Consider the following 16,724-nt stretch of genomic DNA (forward strand, 5'->3'; position numbering starts at 1 on the left):
ATAACCAAGGGCCTGGGAGCAGGTCTAGTAGCATAGCAGTAGGTTTAAAATGCTGCAGTTATCAGTCACACTACAAAGCAGGTCATGCATAGCAAAGAACTGTTTTATTAGCTCAATGGAATATGCAGCATGTATGAAATGACAGAATACAGCTACAGGGTAAAAGTCAAAGCTGATGTATCATGGCCCAGACAACACATACCATTCACCATGATATTACAGATCCATTTTAACCCCTGCATGTTAGTTAACAGTAAATGCCTGAAGGATTACAGTTAGGAAGCCATCCAGGCTCAAAACCTAATTTTGTCTTCTTTCTTGAAGTGAAACAAGAAAATGGAACTAGGAGAAGATAACACATTTTTCTGCAAGCTGCAAAACATAATAGACATGAAGATGACTTTTCAGAGACAAATTTTCACACTAAGTGTACTAGTGATTTGCTCTCGCTCCACTCTCCTTAGGCTCTCCATCCTCTTCCGTAAGACCAGAGTACCCCTCTGCACTTCACCAGCCAAATAGCAGGCCCTCTATTATTCAAAAGGCATGAACCAGTTATTAAGAAAGTGAAAGGAATGCAGCCTATTTAAGGATAATAATAGAGAATGACTAGAAGCAAGGGACCTCCTTAGCTAGCTAGCAATAAACAATTGCAATTCACTGGCATTAGGCTACTTTGTGCAAACTAGCTAGCTTATCAAAATGCATTGTATACAACGATATGCATCTATGAGAGAGTCTGCCTCTACAGACAGGCCTGAAAATTGCTGTGTTTTCTGGGTCTTTGCTGTAGATTTCTATTAATCCTGTCACAAAAACTGCAAAGAGGATGGCAAATGTTAGGTGCTGGGATATTTTTATCACAATTCTCTCTGGTTTATTGGGGGAAAAAAGAGAAAGAAAAAAAAAAAAAAGTATTCAAAAACCTGCATGAGTTCCACCAAAACAGTTAACAAAATCTGAAGTTCTGTCTCGCTTGACATATGCTGGATCCAAGAGCAAGTTTTCCTCTTAATTTAAAAATATTTTTTCACATTCTGATGTGATACAGAACTTTATTCATAGGAAGCAATTCAAGTTGATAGGTTTTGTACCCTGCTTCTTCCAACATCAGCCCACCTAATCACTGGACTGCATGTTTAATATAAATCTAAAGACTGCATTGGTACAGACACAGGGAGCAATCTTCCAATACAAGACTGGAGTCATCACAGAAGGGATGTTAACTGTAATCAAGAAATGCATTAGCACTAAGGGTAGAATTATATAACATTATCAACAGCATCTATTTTTTTTCCTATTCTCTGGTAGAAAAATAAAATACTAGATCACATACATTGCTAAAGCACTGAACATGGCAGTGTATTTGGAGAAGAGACATCCTAGCTGAGGAACACACAGAAAGGCTGTGAATGTTGTTTATCTGGACTTTAGTAAAGCCTTTGACACCATTTCCCACAGCATCCTCCTGGAGAAACTGGCTGCTTATGGCTTGAATGGGTGAGCAGTTTGCTAGATTAAGAACAGGCTGGCTGACCAGGCTCAGAGTGGTGGTGAACAGAGTTAAATCCAGGTGGCAGCCAGTCATTAGTGGTGGTCCCCAGGGCTCAGTACTGGGGCCAGTTCTCTTTAATATTTTTATCAATGATCTGGATGAGGGAATTGAGTAAGTTTGTAGATGACACTAAACTGGGTAGGAGCACTGATCCTCTTGAGGGTAGGAAGGCTCTGTAAAGAGATCTGGACAGGGTGGATCAATGAGCTGAGGTAATTTGTATGAGGTTTAACAAAGCCAAATGCCAGGTTCCGCACTTGGGTCACAAGAACCCCATGCAATGCAAGAGGCTTGGGGCAGAGTGGCTGGAAAATTGCCTGGAGAAAAAGGACTCGGCTGACAGATGTCTGAACATGAGCCAGCAGTATGCCCAGCAAGCCAAGAAGGCCAACAGCACCCTGGCCTGTATCTGGCATGCAGGAACAGTGTGGCCAGCAGTAGGAGGAAAGTGATGGCACCATCACTCAGCACTGGTGAGGCCACAGCTTGAACACTCTGTTCATTTTTGGGCCGCTCACTACAAGAAAGACATTGAGATGCTGAAGTGTGCCCAGAGAAGGGTCTGGAGAACAGGTCTTACATGGAGGAGCTGAGGTAACTGGGATTGTTTAGTCAGGAGAGGAAGAGACTGAGGGGAGATCTCATTACTCTCTACAATTCCCTGAATGGAGACTGTCATGAGGTGGGAGTTGGCCTCTTCTCTCTAGTATCAGGTGATAAACTGAAAAGAAATGGACTGAAACTGTGCCAGGGGGGATTTAGACTGGTGACTAGGGAAAGAATGGTCAGGCATTGGCAGGGAGGTGGTGGAGTCAACATCCCTGGAGGTTCTAAAGAAACATGTGGACGTGGCACTCTGGGACATAGTTTAATAGTGTCACAACCTGGTATCCCAAGCCAAACCTGGGCAGCAGGGGAGGTCCTGCTGAGATTCAGAAATTTCCTTGGAGCAAATTTAAGTGAACGCAGTGCAATGTCTGACATAGGTTTGTCCAGGGCGCTGTTGCAGTGGTTCTAAAACAATGTCAGAGGAATTCCCACCTCCTTTCATTGTTAAGCCATTCTGCCAGGCCAGCAGCTCTTCTGGAGAGCTACTGGAGGGCTATCAAAGCCATCACTCTGTCTATTCAGACCAGCTACATCACACACAGACAATAGAGTCATTGGGCTCTCACAAATGGCCATGATGGTGTTAGGTCAGTGGTCAGACTTGATTATCTTAAGAGGTCTTCTCCAAACAAAACAATTCTTCGATTCTGTGATTCTATGAAATTACTACATTTTGCAATCACGAGCTGCATCTCTAAAAGTTGCAGTAAAAGTTGCCCTGGTGAGACCTCACCTGGAGCACTGCAGCCAGCTTTGAGCCCTCAATACAGGAAGGACATGGACCTGATAGACCAGGTCCAGAGGGGGCCCACAAATAATCAGGGGGTTGAAGCACTTCTCATACAAAGACAGGCTGAGGGAGCTGCAGGTGTTCACCCTGAAGAAGAAAAGAACTGATCATCATCATCATCCAGGCAGACTGAATAGCAACCTTCCAGTACCTGAAGAGGGCTACAAGAAGGATGGAGAGAGACTGTTTACAAAGGCCTGCAGTGATAGGACAAGAGGCAATGGCTTCAAACTAGAGAAGAGCAGATTTAGATCGGATGTTAGGAACAAGTTCTGCATCATGAGGGTGGTGAAACACTGGAACAGGATGCTCACGGAGGTGACTGGGGCCTTGGAATATTCACAGTGAGGCTCGACAGGGCTCTGGGAGACCTGATCTACTGAAGGATGCCCCTGATGACTGCAGAGGGGATTGGACTAGATGACCTTTGGAGGTCTCTTCCAACCCTCAGCATTCTATGATTCTATGAATTGTACTACATTGTTGCCAGAAATTATACAAATGAATGTGAGTGACAATTGATTACTGGTATTTTAAACTAAAATTATCTGTTATTTTTAATTCTCTTCATGTCAGAGAGTCAGAGACCTCACAGCTTAGTCTTCTTTCCCGTGCCCTTTCAAGCATGGCATCTCCTTAATTTTTCCAAAGAGGGGGGAAAAAAAAAAAAAAGTAAAACATGTAAAGCAATTTTCTCACACAGCTGGCTCTGTTTTGTTGCAGCTTTGGGGGATTTTAAGTGTCAGGGGTGGAGAGGGTGTTTGTTTTTTGGTTATTTTGCTTTTGTTTTTATAACCTTTCTGGTCACCCACTTATTCCAAAGGCTCATGTTTAGTAAAGTATAAAGTTACAGATAAACAGTTTCCAGATCTCTACACCCTAAACCTACAGCAAGAAGTACACTCTAATCTGGAAAATACCTCACTGATACCGTTGCTATGGCAAAGTTTAATACAAGTCTTGGGCATGCAGCCAAGAAGAAAATGGGGAGGGCTGACACATGACATTTCCCCTTTTGTTCTTCTCACAAAATTTGCTTTCTGCAGCTCCTCTCAAGAGCACGAGAACTATTTCAGCTTCAATTATCACCACAGGATGTTCAGTCCAGACCAACCCCCTCTGTTTTTTTTCCTCTCTAAAAGGACAGTCAGGGCTATTGTGATTTAGATTCCTTTTCCTTAAATTCCCAACGAATTACCTATGTGTTCATTCCTACAAAATTCCTACAAAGTCAAAGCCCCAGTTCTCTACAACAGAATAGAAATTGACCTTTGTACCTGGCAACTATAAACTCATCACACACATTTATTACTCAAAAAGAAATTATTCCAGGCATTTCGTTCTCTCAAAGTTACCAAGATTTCCATTTTGTTCAGATTCCAAACTGAAGTTTCAAATGTCTTTCAGAGCAAAGAAATCTTCTGTCTCAAATGATTTTAAGAAATCCCTTATAACAGGCATGGCAAAAAGGAAAGGTTTGAGCTGTTCCACTTTATTCTGTGCCCTTGCAGTAATTAGCTGTGAACCCAGACTTCAAAACTCTTCCATACAAAGAAGTCTATCAGACATGTCTCTTTCCAGGATTTGTAGCAAACAAGTAAACCCTTTGAGAATTATCCTAAAACTCTGAAATACTTTATACCCTGCACCAAAGAGGATCAAGAGGAAGAAAGTAATCAATAGCCTAGTGCACAGCAAATAAAATTCTAAAGCAGTTGGAAGGTCCTTTGAAACTGGGAGCTCTCAATGGCAGTAGATAGAAACAGGAGGTACTTCTGAACTTCAGTGTATAGGACAGTCACTACACTTAATTAAGAAGACAGATGTTTTCCCTGTCACATGAAAGTAAGTAACTGGTTATTCAGCAGCCAAAGTACCTGTAAGGATGCTATAAATAAGGAGTAACTGACCCACAGGCAGGCATTTCTGACTAGAGCAGCAGCTCTTCAAGATTTAATATTTTAATAGGAATGGTGACAGTGCTCTTCTGAAATGACTGAATGCGGACTTCATTGAAAAAGAGCACCACATACGCTGCTGGCTTTATGAACATGATCAAACCATCACAGAGCAGTACAGAAGTGTTTACAATTGCTGCAATCCACTTAGCCAGCTGCCCAGCAAAAGTTCAATGTAATTAACAGTTTAAAGACATGTAATGGAAAAGGCTTTACATAAAAAGAGCATCTAAACCAAGAGATAGTACCATTAATTTACTCCTGAAAGACAAATCTATGTCCATAATAAAACACCATAGCAAAAGGTTGCTATGACCCTTTAACAGGTGTTTCAGACTATTAAAAACACCAAGGATGTCAAGCTTAAGACCTAGTTCTGGGACATTAGACCATATTATGCCGCTTACAGTCACACATACATTTCATCAGACACCACAACACATTCATGCAAAGGCTCTAAAAAGCCAACTCTTCTACCCTTTCAACCCCTTTCTAGGTTGCCAACTTGAAAACATCACTTGTATTTTTAGCATATTATTACATCACATAGATTCAGGAAAACACAGCAAAGGTGATGACAAGAAATTCTGGAAAAAATAAAAAGCATTTAAAAGCCACATTTCTAACAAAATGGCTACAGGCCAAGAAAGAAAATTGTTTAGGTTACGAATTTATATAGCTGAAAGTACAAGGAAATGTTAGACAGAATCACAGAATTACTGAGGTTGGAATAGACCTCTGAGATCACCAAGTCCTGCCTCTGACCTAACACCACCACATAGTCTAGACCACTAAGTGCCACATCCAATCTTTCCTTAAACACCCTCAGGGATGGTGACTCCATCTCCCTCAGCAGTCCATTCCAGTGTCTAATTACCCATTCTGTGAGGAAGTGCTTCCTAACATCCAATGTAAACCTCCTCAGCTTCAGGCCATGTCCTTGTCACAAGTTGCCTGGGAGAAGAGCCTGACCCCCACCTTACTACAACTTCCCTTCAGATAGTTAGAGACTTCTAAAGCAGCAGTGGTCTACAGAGAGCAAGTGCTCAGACTCACAGTATTCATTCCTCCATTGTTGCTGTCTAGAGTAAATTCCTGCTCTCAAATATTGACAGACAATTGTCTGCCTTGGACAAAGCTTAAATAAGGTGCATTAATAGGAAACCTACACATGGCCTCCTGCTCCTGGCTATCAAGCACAGAACACCACATCACATTAAGTGCAGTAGTGCTTGAGAACTGCAACTGGTTTGAAAATACCAACATTACCACCATGTATGTGCTTAAAGCATTCAAACTGTGTGGGCCCCAGACAATTAGAAACTCTTATCAATGCTAAGCAATCTCTAAAATCTACCAAGGTAGAAAAAGCAATCACATCCAGGAAAACTCAGGTGTAAAGGAGCCACAGGTTAAATGAAAGTGCATGCACTAGATTGTATTTCCATGTTCACAGTTGCCAAAGGGCTGTTTCCTGGGATCTGTTAAATTTACATCTCATGGTATTAAAACATGATGAACACATACTACTTGTAGCCACACAACATTGAGTACAGGCCCTACTCTCTAATTTGCACTGCTGGTCATGGCAACAGACCACACCCTCAGAGACAAAATAGTCTCACCAACCCAAAGAGGCATTTAAGATGTGGCAGAGAAGGCTCAGAGTTTAAACTTCCTCCTGGTCTTTTGGAAGGATCGGATCTGTCACAAATTCAGGAAGGCAGCAGCTTGAGTGAGAACAAGTCTGACACTTCTGATAAGTTCCAGCCAAAGAAAAGCATTCAGACTGCTATGTGATCACAAGAATTAATATCCAGTAGGGAATTTCTTAAAATTAAGAAACAAATAAACCAACATCAACAACAACACTAAAGTTCTTGAAAATATTAGGCTGCCTAAATTTAATCCTTACTTGGTAGAAATTCAAGTCACTGACTTTTCTCTGGTTAAATGAGACTTGGACACAAACAGGCAAGCTCTGTGAAATTTCAAAGGAATTAGGCACAAAGACTTCTATAGGAATTTATCTGCAAACCCCTAAAGTCAGAGACTGACTAAGGACCTCTACATAGGGATTTTGATCAGACAGAAATAGCTTTCTCAAATGCCCTGTTATGTTACAAAAATAAGGCATAAAATCTATGGAGTCAGGCTTGCCTTAACTTTAAAAGGTTTTAGCAACCATACCAGGCAATTAGAAATACCCTATATTCCACAGGGCTGAATCCATAAACTCTGCTTTGCTACCCATGCAAGAAAAACAGGAACTCAAAATGCTAGGTGGCAAAATGGTGCCTTCTCCTGTATGTGTGCAGTTCCTGTTTAGATCTATTTAATATACAGCAAATAATGAAACGTTGTGATTTTATGATGGATCTTATCCCACTCCAACTTCCAAAACGTTGATAAAATTGTTAGTCAACTCCTACAGCATCAGAACACTGACAATGGTACAACTAACAGCTGTGTAACTCAGCTTTACCCTATTTACTAATGCAGAAAGGCTTCTGCTAAACTGCTCACTTTCAAACTTAATTAATCTACAGAGAACTGCAGGCTGCATCAACAAGTTTTGTTTCTTAACAACCTCATGAATTAGTGCAAATTTTGTTTAGGCACTGCCTTTGTCCCAGGTATTTGAATACCTGTTACTAACAGGTGCTCTATGACAAGTGAAGTTTTCAAGAGGTTTTAGGAAAGCAGAAGAAAACACATTAAAAAAATCTCAATGCAGACACCACCATTTTCATTAAGCAATGGGGGAATCTTATTCTGACAGCGCGTGTCACAATTCCTACAAATACTACTACAGAAAATTTTATTTAAGATTATCAAGCTTATCGTCCTAGAGCCTACCAACTACTGCTCTGTATTTATGTACAGGAGCTCCTTCTACCATGCTCAAATCATCAATCCTACAACCTACCAAGCAGCTTTCCTGGCTTCAGACACTGAAAACAGGACTTAGTTGTGTAAGTATAGGCATGTAGCATTATTTTGGATAACCAAAGTCATCTCAGATGCAGAGTTATTTTTTTATTAGTACCTTATACTACCCATTCAGTGCAACATGCCCTGGAACTCAGAGCAGGGTCTCTGATTTATCACTATTTTCCACTATTTTTCTGCCTTTTGATACAAAGCCCTAAATAAATGAAAGGACTCTAAACCATCCAGGAAGCTGTCATTGCCAAACACGTAATCATCACTTTCACAATCCACTTCAGATTTCACGGGAACTATCCACTCCATTGTCAAATCTACCTTGCCTTATTGATCTAAGCAGTGGTGAAAACTGCACTACAGTCAAAACTGAAGTACATGAATTTTACTATAGGCTAAACTCTTACTGAGTGAAAAACAAATGGGTCTTCATATCCTGCAGCTATTAATGATGAAAGACTTGTCTGCTGCCATAATCAAGGAAACAGCAGCTCAACTAGTTAAAATACCACAGTAAAAGAATGCTTGTCTGCTACAGCATATTTAACTTCAGGTAGTATCTCTGTAATTGACAAAATAGCTATCTATTTCACAGAAAATCCTCAAATTAGCATTTCTCACTTACTGGATTTATGTGATTTAACATGAAGTCATTTTCTTAGTAAGACTTATATATCCAGTACCTGAACAAGTGATTGCTGCATTTAAACCACAATCAAGCTTTTCTTTCCTGGTACTCTTGCCTGTAGTACCCAGAGCACGCAATCATTTGCTTTTAAAAGCCAAAATGCCGTAGGTATCAGCCATCCTTAAATTACGTCACACATCCAGCTGTTGTAGGAAACGGGTACCTAGCAGGACCCTGGGCAGAGTGTGTCATTAAACTAGTCAGCTTTTCTACAACTTCCCTAATGCAAGCCAAACAATCTCACTGCAGATGTTCTATATAACCCTTGTAAAACCTTTACCCTCAAACTTTTAGACTTTCTTTTGCTCTCTCAGGGTTTGTGTTTACCAGATGACCCTATAGCAATGACAACTGCCCCTCAAGTACACAAATCCTGAGTCTTGGACCTGGTTGCTGCCAAGTGGCATTGCAGCCTTCCTCAGGGCAGCTGGAAACAGCTGTGTGTACATATGCACATGCAGCCACAGCTGAGGAAGGAAACCGATTGTCAGACCTGCTGATCAGATTAGCAAGGACTGCTTTGGAATTAGCTCATGTCACAGAGATAACAAGTGACTTCATTTGCTGAAAGAATTTCTTTTTTCACTTCCACTTTCAGAAAGAAAAATGTTTTGCCTTGCAGTAACAGTAAAGCATTGGAAGTTTTGATTTACAGAGGTGATAGAATCTCTTTACATAGAAGATTCTAAGAGCATCTCAGATGAAAAAAAATCAGAGATAGAAAAGACTAGATTTGTTCACTTACAGCTCACAAGTTTCACATTATTTGCAAAGCAATTTAGCCTGCTACCATATCAAGCTATCAAACTGCCACTGGAATAAGCAGCTCTTAACAGCATCATACCTCCCCAAACACAGAATTGTTCTTCTCAAACATTATGTAATAGTCCAGCTTTCAATATAAAGTAGCAGGAAAACAATATTCAGATCTCTTTAAGGATTAGTGTATTCGTAGTTTTCATTTGGTAGAGTAGAGCATGACAGGCACATGCCAGGTTGTGTCTCTTGGGAAAAGGCAATGCTCTCTGAAGCATAGAGCTTTCAAGTATGCACAAGTGTTTCTAGCACAACTGGAACCAAGTTTGAAATACAACACAAAAATAAGATGCTTTTAAGAATACCATGTTTCTGTTCCTCATATTCAATGAATTCAGAGGAAATGATGACACATATATCCAGGCATCAAACAATGCTTATTGTTTGCCTAACAGTAAACCTTAAATACATTTCATCAAAATGGTGGATACTCATCTATCAGAACTGCCTAGGTAGCATAGAGGTTTTGGGGTGGAGTAGGACAGGACAACACACAACCACACCGCTGTGAAAAGCGTGATTCAAAAACTGAGGCGCTGAAACCCACTAAACACATTTAGAAGTCCAATTCTATATTAACTTAGCCGACCAACCATACTTAATGGAAAGGGGAAAAGAAAAAAAAAAAGGCACTCTGAGTTCCTGCACAAACAGTCTAAAAGTCATCTGTTAGAAGATTTACTCAGTAGTGACCACTGTGTTACAAGAGGGTCTACAGAAGCTGGGACTGGTTAGCAATTGCTTTTTAAGTAATGTTAACAAAGTAATTTGACCAGCTCTAATCTCTAGTACATAACAGCCCTGATAATGAAAAGCCTTTTCCCCCTCATTTATAGCAAAATGAGATATAGCATTTCAGTGCTGTTCTCAATAGCTAGTCATTGCTACTACACTGAACAGATGACATAGCTTTCACATTTACAGAAAGGCTATTAGTAGACAAACTAGTAAGGGACCTCCTGACATCAGTCACACTCTGACCTTTCATTTGATTCCCATGTCTTTTGTGGCCTATTCAGTATTTGTCAAAACACCCTAAAGCTTTCAATAATAGTTCCCAAGTTCCTCAAGGATTTTGAATTATGGAGAACAGAATGCTACTTTATTCAGATATTTGTATCCTTTAATTAAAAGGTATAGCTTTATAGCAAGGAAAAGCATATCCTTGGGGTCACAGAAAATCTACCTAGCAAATGTGTTTGCAGGTTATGAGAAATGCCAGCAAAGGTGCTGAATGATCATTGTAAACAGCATGTAATGGGTGCTAGAAACAGAAAAGTGAGTTGTGGTTTGGGGTTATTTCACCACAAAATTATTTTAGTGACAAAAATTCTGTGTTGTTAAAAATGACCATTGAAGAAGTCAATAATCACAATATCCAAGTGGCACAAATCCTCCAGTTTAGGGTACTTCTGTGTTTTGTCTGAACTTACTTGAGGCACTGCTGGTTTCTTCTGTAGTTGGGGGGGGGGGGGGGGGGGGGGGGGAACAGAATTTTCTAAACAATGGATTTGATTCTTCACAGCTTTCCACAGAAACCAGTTTCCAACCTAAAGGTTCCATAGAAGAGATTATTTTTTTTCTTGTATATAATTCACAAGCAATGTCTCCCTCCAAAATGCTTCCTCCTCCTTGTGTGAGCGATCCAACCAAGTGTAATATCATCTCCAAGAGGAAAACAGAAGAAACCAGCATGTCCTTCCTCATTTACAACACATGCAAGCACCAACACAATCCCTCTTGAGACTACTTAAATGACAACAAAGCTACACCAAAAAGCCAAAATACTTCTCCTCTACAAACTGTGTATTGCACATTCGGCATTGCTGTATCCAATTGTAGAAACATAAAAGCAAGGGTCACTTTCTAGCATCACAGTTGACTTAGCCATGATTCAAAGAGCTTACTGAGGTCAAAGGAGGGAAGAGAGTTTGCTTATGTCTCAAAGTAATGTCCCTGAACTGTGCAAACACAATTCTTCAGGCAGATCATCTGCCACAATATTGCCTTTTAAACTTCTCTCAGAATATACTAAATTCTCTTCTTACAAAACTACCACAGACTATAATCTATGATGGGTAAGACCACATCTACCACCACATTCTACTACAACTTCAGTATACCTTTGGGTTAGCTGCAGCTCCATAGTCATGTCGACACTGGCATGAGAAATCCATTTATGATTGTTCATCCCCACAGTCATCATCAAATGTTTAATGGGAGTCAGGCAGAAACACAGACTTTTTTAACCCTGTGGGGTAAAAAGAGAAGTCTTTCAGAAAATGTCAACAAAAGGACACAACCAAACTACTGCTAATGGAATGGTTGAGTCACAGAACAGAGGCCCTGCAGATCAAAGAACTGAAGGGCACTCGCAAGACAGCCAAGAACAAATCAAAAGACGACAGACTTCTGGCAACGATGAAGCTCCTTGTCAAGGTTACAGAACACAGGCAGAATCATCTCCCAGCTGAGAGGCACAGTACATAGGTCAATGAGAACACAGAAATTCCCAAAATGCTCAACTGATCTCAACTGCTACTCCCCTGCTTGATGAACACATGAGCCAGAGGCAGTCTAAACTCTTGGAAACATTTTGTTAAGGGCATTGCACTGCACACTGGGGCAGAAGGGGAGTATTTCATAGCACTGCACTTCACCACAGTATGATGCACAGTCCATGGCACTCCATCCTAGCATTTTAACAAGTGCACTTCATAGCATTTGAACAGACTATTTCAGGCTGCAAAACATATTAAGATGCAGAACAGATTCTTTTGGGAGAACATGATCACACAGTATCGCTTAGGTTGGAAAGGACCTCAAGGATCATCGAGTCCAACCTATCAACACAGACCCCATGCCTAGATCATGGCACCAAGTGCCACGTCCAATCTCCCCTTGAACGCCTCCAGGGTCAATGACTCAACCACCTCCCTGGGCAACCCGTTCCAATGACGAATGACTCGCTCGGTGAAGAACTTCCTCCTCACCTCGAGTCTAAACCTCCCCTGGCGAAGCTTGAGACTGTGTCCCCTTGTTCTGGTGCTGGTTGCCTGGGAGAAGAGGCCAACCCCTTCCTGGCTACAACCACCTTTCAGGTAGTTGTAGAGGGCAATGAGGTCACCCCTGAGCCTCCTCTTCTCCAGGCTAAACAATCCCAGCTCCCTCAGCCTCTCCTCATAGGGCTTGTGCTCAAGGCCTCTCACCAGCCTTGTTGCCCTTCTCTGGACACATTCAAGTGTTTCGATGTCCTTCTTAAACTGAGGGGCCCAGAACTGGACACAGTACTCAAGGTGCGGCCTAACCAAAGCAGAGTACAGGGGCACTATGACCTCCCTGCTCCTGCTGGCCACACTATTCCTAATGCAGGCCAGGATGCCATTGGCCCTCCTGGCCACCTGGGCACACTGCTGGCTCATATTCAGGTGGCTGTCGATCAGCACACCCAGGTCCCTCTCTGTTTGGGAGCTCTCCAGCCACTCCGACCCCAGCCTGTAGCTCTGCATGGGATTGCCGTAGCCAAAGTGCAGCACTCGGCACTTGGACTTGTTCAATGCCATCCCATTGGACTCTGCCCATCTGTCCAGTCGGTCGAGGTCCCTCTGCAGAGCCTTTCTACCCTCTTAACTGACTAACATCTGCCCCTAACTTTGTGTCATCTGCAAACTTGCTGATGACTGACTCTACCCCCTCATCCAGATCATTGATGAATATGTTGAAGAGGACAGGGCCCAGCACTGATCCCTGGGGGACACCACTGGTGACTGGCCTCCAGCTGGATGTGGCACCGTTCACTACCACTCTCTGGGCCCGGCCCTCCAGCCAGTTCCTAACCCAGCACAAAGTGTAATGGTCCAATCCACGGGCTGACAGCTTGGCCAGCAGTTTGCTGTGGGGGACGGTGTCAAAGGCCTTGCTGAAGTCCAGGTAGACCACATCCACAGGCCTCCCCACATCCACCAGACGGGTCACCTGATCATAGAAAGAGATCAGGTTGGAGAGGCAGGATCTGCCCTTCCTGAATCCATGTTGGCTGGACCTGAGCCCTTGGCCATCCTTCAGGTGCGCAGTTATTGCCGCCAGGATAATCTGCTCCATCACTTTCCCTGGCACTGAGGTCAGGCTGACCGGCCTGTAGTTTCCAGGTTCCTCCATCCGACCCTTCTTGTGGATGGGGACCACGCTGGCCAGTTTCCAGTCATCTGGGACCTCACCTATGAGCCAGGACTGGAGGAAAATGATGGAGAGTGGCCTAGCTAGCACATCTGCCAGCTCTCTCAGCACCCTAGGATGGATCCCATCCGGTCCCATGGACTTGTGAATATCCAAGTGGCTCAGCAGGTCCCGAACTAATTCCTCATGGATTTCCGGGGCATTACACTGCTCCCCGACCCCATCACCCAGCTCCGGAGGCCACTCCTCCTGAACTCCTCCTGCCTTGCTGTTAAAAATTGAGGCAAAGAAGGTGTTCAGGACCTCAGCCTTCTCCCCGTCTTCAGTCACCGCGTTCCCCTCCAGGTCCACTAGGGAGTGCAGGTTCTCCCTGCCCTTCTTCTTATTGTTAATATATTTATAAAAATGCTTTTTATTATCTTTGACTGAGGTGGCCAGCTTCAGTTCCAGCTGGGCCTTAGCCTCCCTAATTTTATTCCTACATAATCTAACAGCTTCCTTGAACATACCTCGAGAAGCCTTCCCCTCCTTCCAAAGGTGATACAGCCTCCTCTTCCCCCTTAAATCCTCCAGGAGCTGCTTGCTCATCCAGGCCGGTCGCCTTCCCCGCCGGCTTGCCTTCCGGCACGTGGGAACCGCCAATTCCTGTGCCTTCAAGAGCTCCTGTTTGAAGTAGGTCCAACCCTCCTGAACCCCTTGGTTCATGAGGGCTGGTACCCAGGGGAATTTGCAGACAAGTTTCTTAAATAGGCTGAAGTTCGCCCTTCGGAAGTCCAAGGTGAAGGTTCTGTTGGTGCTCCTCCCTGTCTCCCTGCATATTGAAAACTTCACTATCTCGTGGTCACTGCACCCTAGGCAGCCTCCCATGATCACGTCTCCCACCAGCCCTTCCCTATTGCAGAACAGCAGGTCAAGCAGAGCCTGTCCCCTGGTAGGCTCGCTTAACAGCTGTGTCAGGAAGCAGTCCTCCATTCGCTCCAGGAATCTTCTGGACTGCCTCCTCCCTGCTGAATTAAGTTCCCAGCAGATATCTGGGAGGTTGAAGTTGCCAACAAGGACAAGATCTGATGATCTTGAGACGGCCTCCAGCTGCTTGTAGAATACTTCATCAGCCTCCTCATCCTGGTTGGGTGGTCTGTAACAGATTCCAACCAGGATGTCAGACTTATTAGGCTGTCCTCTGATTTTGACCCACAGGCTCTCAACTACCTCATCTTCCACCTCAAGTTGTGATATAGCAACAATTTGGATTCACATGAGAATTAACAAAAACAAAGAGGTATCTGTGTGGAGGTATCAAGAGAATAAGAACACTTAATCCCTCCTGTTCAAAGCATTGGCAGATGAGCTGGCCAAGCCACTCTCCATCATTTTTCAACAGTCCTGGCTCATTGGAGAGGTCCCAGAAGACTGGAAGCTAGCCAACGTTGTGCCCATCCACAAGAAGGGCCGGTTGGATGAGCCAGGGAATTATAGGCCTGTCAGCCTGACCTCAGTGCCAGGCAAGATTATAGAACAGGTCATCTTGAGTGCAATCACACAGCACTTACAGGATGGCCAAGGGATCAGGCCCAGCCAGCATGGATTTAGGAAGGGCAGGTCCTGCCTGACCAACCTGATTTCCTTCTATGATCAGGTGACCCGCCTGGTGGATGTGGGGAGGCCTGTGGATGTAGTCTACCTGGACCTCAGCAAGGCCTTTGACACCGTCCCTCATAGCAAACTCCTGGCCAAGCTGTCAGCCCATGGCTTGGACGGGAGCACACTGCATTGGGTTAGGAACTGGCTGGAGGGCCGAGCCCAGAGAGTGGTGGTGAATGGTGCCACATCCAGCTGCCGGCCAGTCACTAGTGGTGTGCCCCAAGGATCAGTGCTGGGCCCCATGCTCTTTAACATCTTTATTGATGATCTGGATGAGGGCATTGAGTCTGTCATCAGTAAATTTGCTGATAACACCAAGCTGGGGGCAGGAGTTGATCTGCTGGAGGGTGGAGAGGCTCTGCAGAGGGACCTCGACAGGCTGGACAGATGGGCAGAATCCAACAGCATGAGATTTAACACATCCAAGTGCCGGGTTCTGCACATTGGCCACAACAACCCCATGCAGTGCTACAGGCTGGGGTCAGAGTGGCTGGAGAGCTCCCAAACAGAGAAGGACCTGGGGGTACTGGTCGATGGTAGGATGAACATGAGCCTGCAGTGTGCCCAGGTGGCCAGGAGGGCCAATGGCATCCTGGCCTGCATCAGGAACAGTGTGGCCAGCAGGAGCAGGGAGGTCATTCTGCCCCTGTACACTGCACTGGTTAGGCCACACCTCGAGTACTGTGTCCAGTTCTGGGCCCCTCAGTTTAGGAAGGATGTTGACTTGCTGGAGCGTGTCCAGAGAAGGGCAATGAAGTTGGTGAGGGGTTTGGAACACAAGCCCTACGAGGAGAGGCTCAGGGAGCTGGGGTTGCTTAGCCTGGAGAAGAGGAGACTCAGGGGTGACCTTATTGCTCCCTACAAGTACCTGAAGGGAGGTTGTAGACAGGCAGAGGTTGGTCTCTTCTCCCAGGCAGCCAGCACCAGAACAAGAGGAGAGAGTCTCAGGCTGCGCCAGGGGAGGTTTAGGCTGGATGTTAGGAAGAGGTTCTATACAGAGAGAGTGATTGCCCATTGGAATGGGCTGCCCGGGGAGGTGGTGGAGTCGCCATCATTGGAAGTGCCCAGGAGGAGACTTGATGGGATGCTTGGTGCCATGGGTTAGTTGTTTAGGTGGGTTGGATTGGTTGATGGGTTGGACACGATGATCTTGAAGGTCTCTTCCAATCTGGTCTGGTCTATTCTATTCTCATTTCTTGCAGAAATTTTACCCCATTTGCCAAAGATATAAAAGAAATTTTAAGAAATGGTGGTTTATAATGATGGTAACAATACAAAGTAGCACTGCCCTGACACCTGCTCTAGACAAACAACTATGCTTTTTCTGCACCACATATTTTCCACATAATATTCCACATAATATTCCACATATTTTTCTTTAACATCTAGACAAACTCCAGACTCTTGGGACAAAAATAAAGGTGTAATAAATGCTTCAAAATAGGTATCTACAGTACTATCAACCCTGCTAATGCAAACTACTAACTCCTTCCCACCCTTGTTCTCCCACTTAAAAAAGCCTCTCATAGTCCTGCTACCAATCTC

At 43.9% G+C, this 16,724-nt stretch overlaps 1 long non-coding RNA gene across 1 annotated transcript in view; it reads right to left on the reverse strand.

The window, feature by feature from the left end:
• The window catches only part of LOC137442370 (uncharacterized), a 151,489-nt gene that overhangs the window by 107,365 nt on the left and 27,400 nt on the right, over positions 1–16,724 (reverse strand). The window contains exon 2 of the long non-coding RNA XR_010987651.1: positions 11,486–11,613. This is a non-coding gene — a long non-coding RNA (uncharacterized lncRNA). The remainder of the gene's footprint in view (positions 1–11,485; positions 11,614–16,724) is intronic.

This window comes from Melanerpes formicivorus, unplaced genomic scaffold (assembly GCF_026170545.1).
Source record: "Melanerpes formicivorus ecotype bairdi unplaced genomic scaffold, bMelFor1.0.p_v2 SCAF_7, whole genome shotgun sequence".
Lineage (NCBI taxonomy): Eukaryota > Metazoa > Chordata > Aves > Piciformes > Picidae > Melanerpes > Melanerpes formicivorus.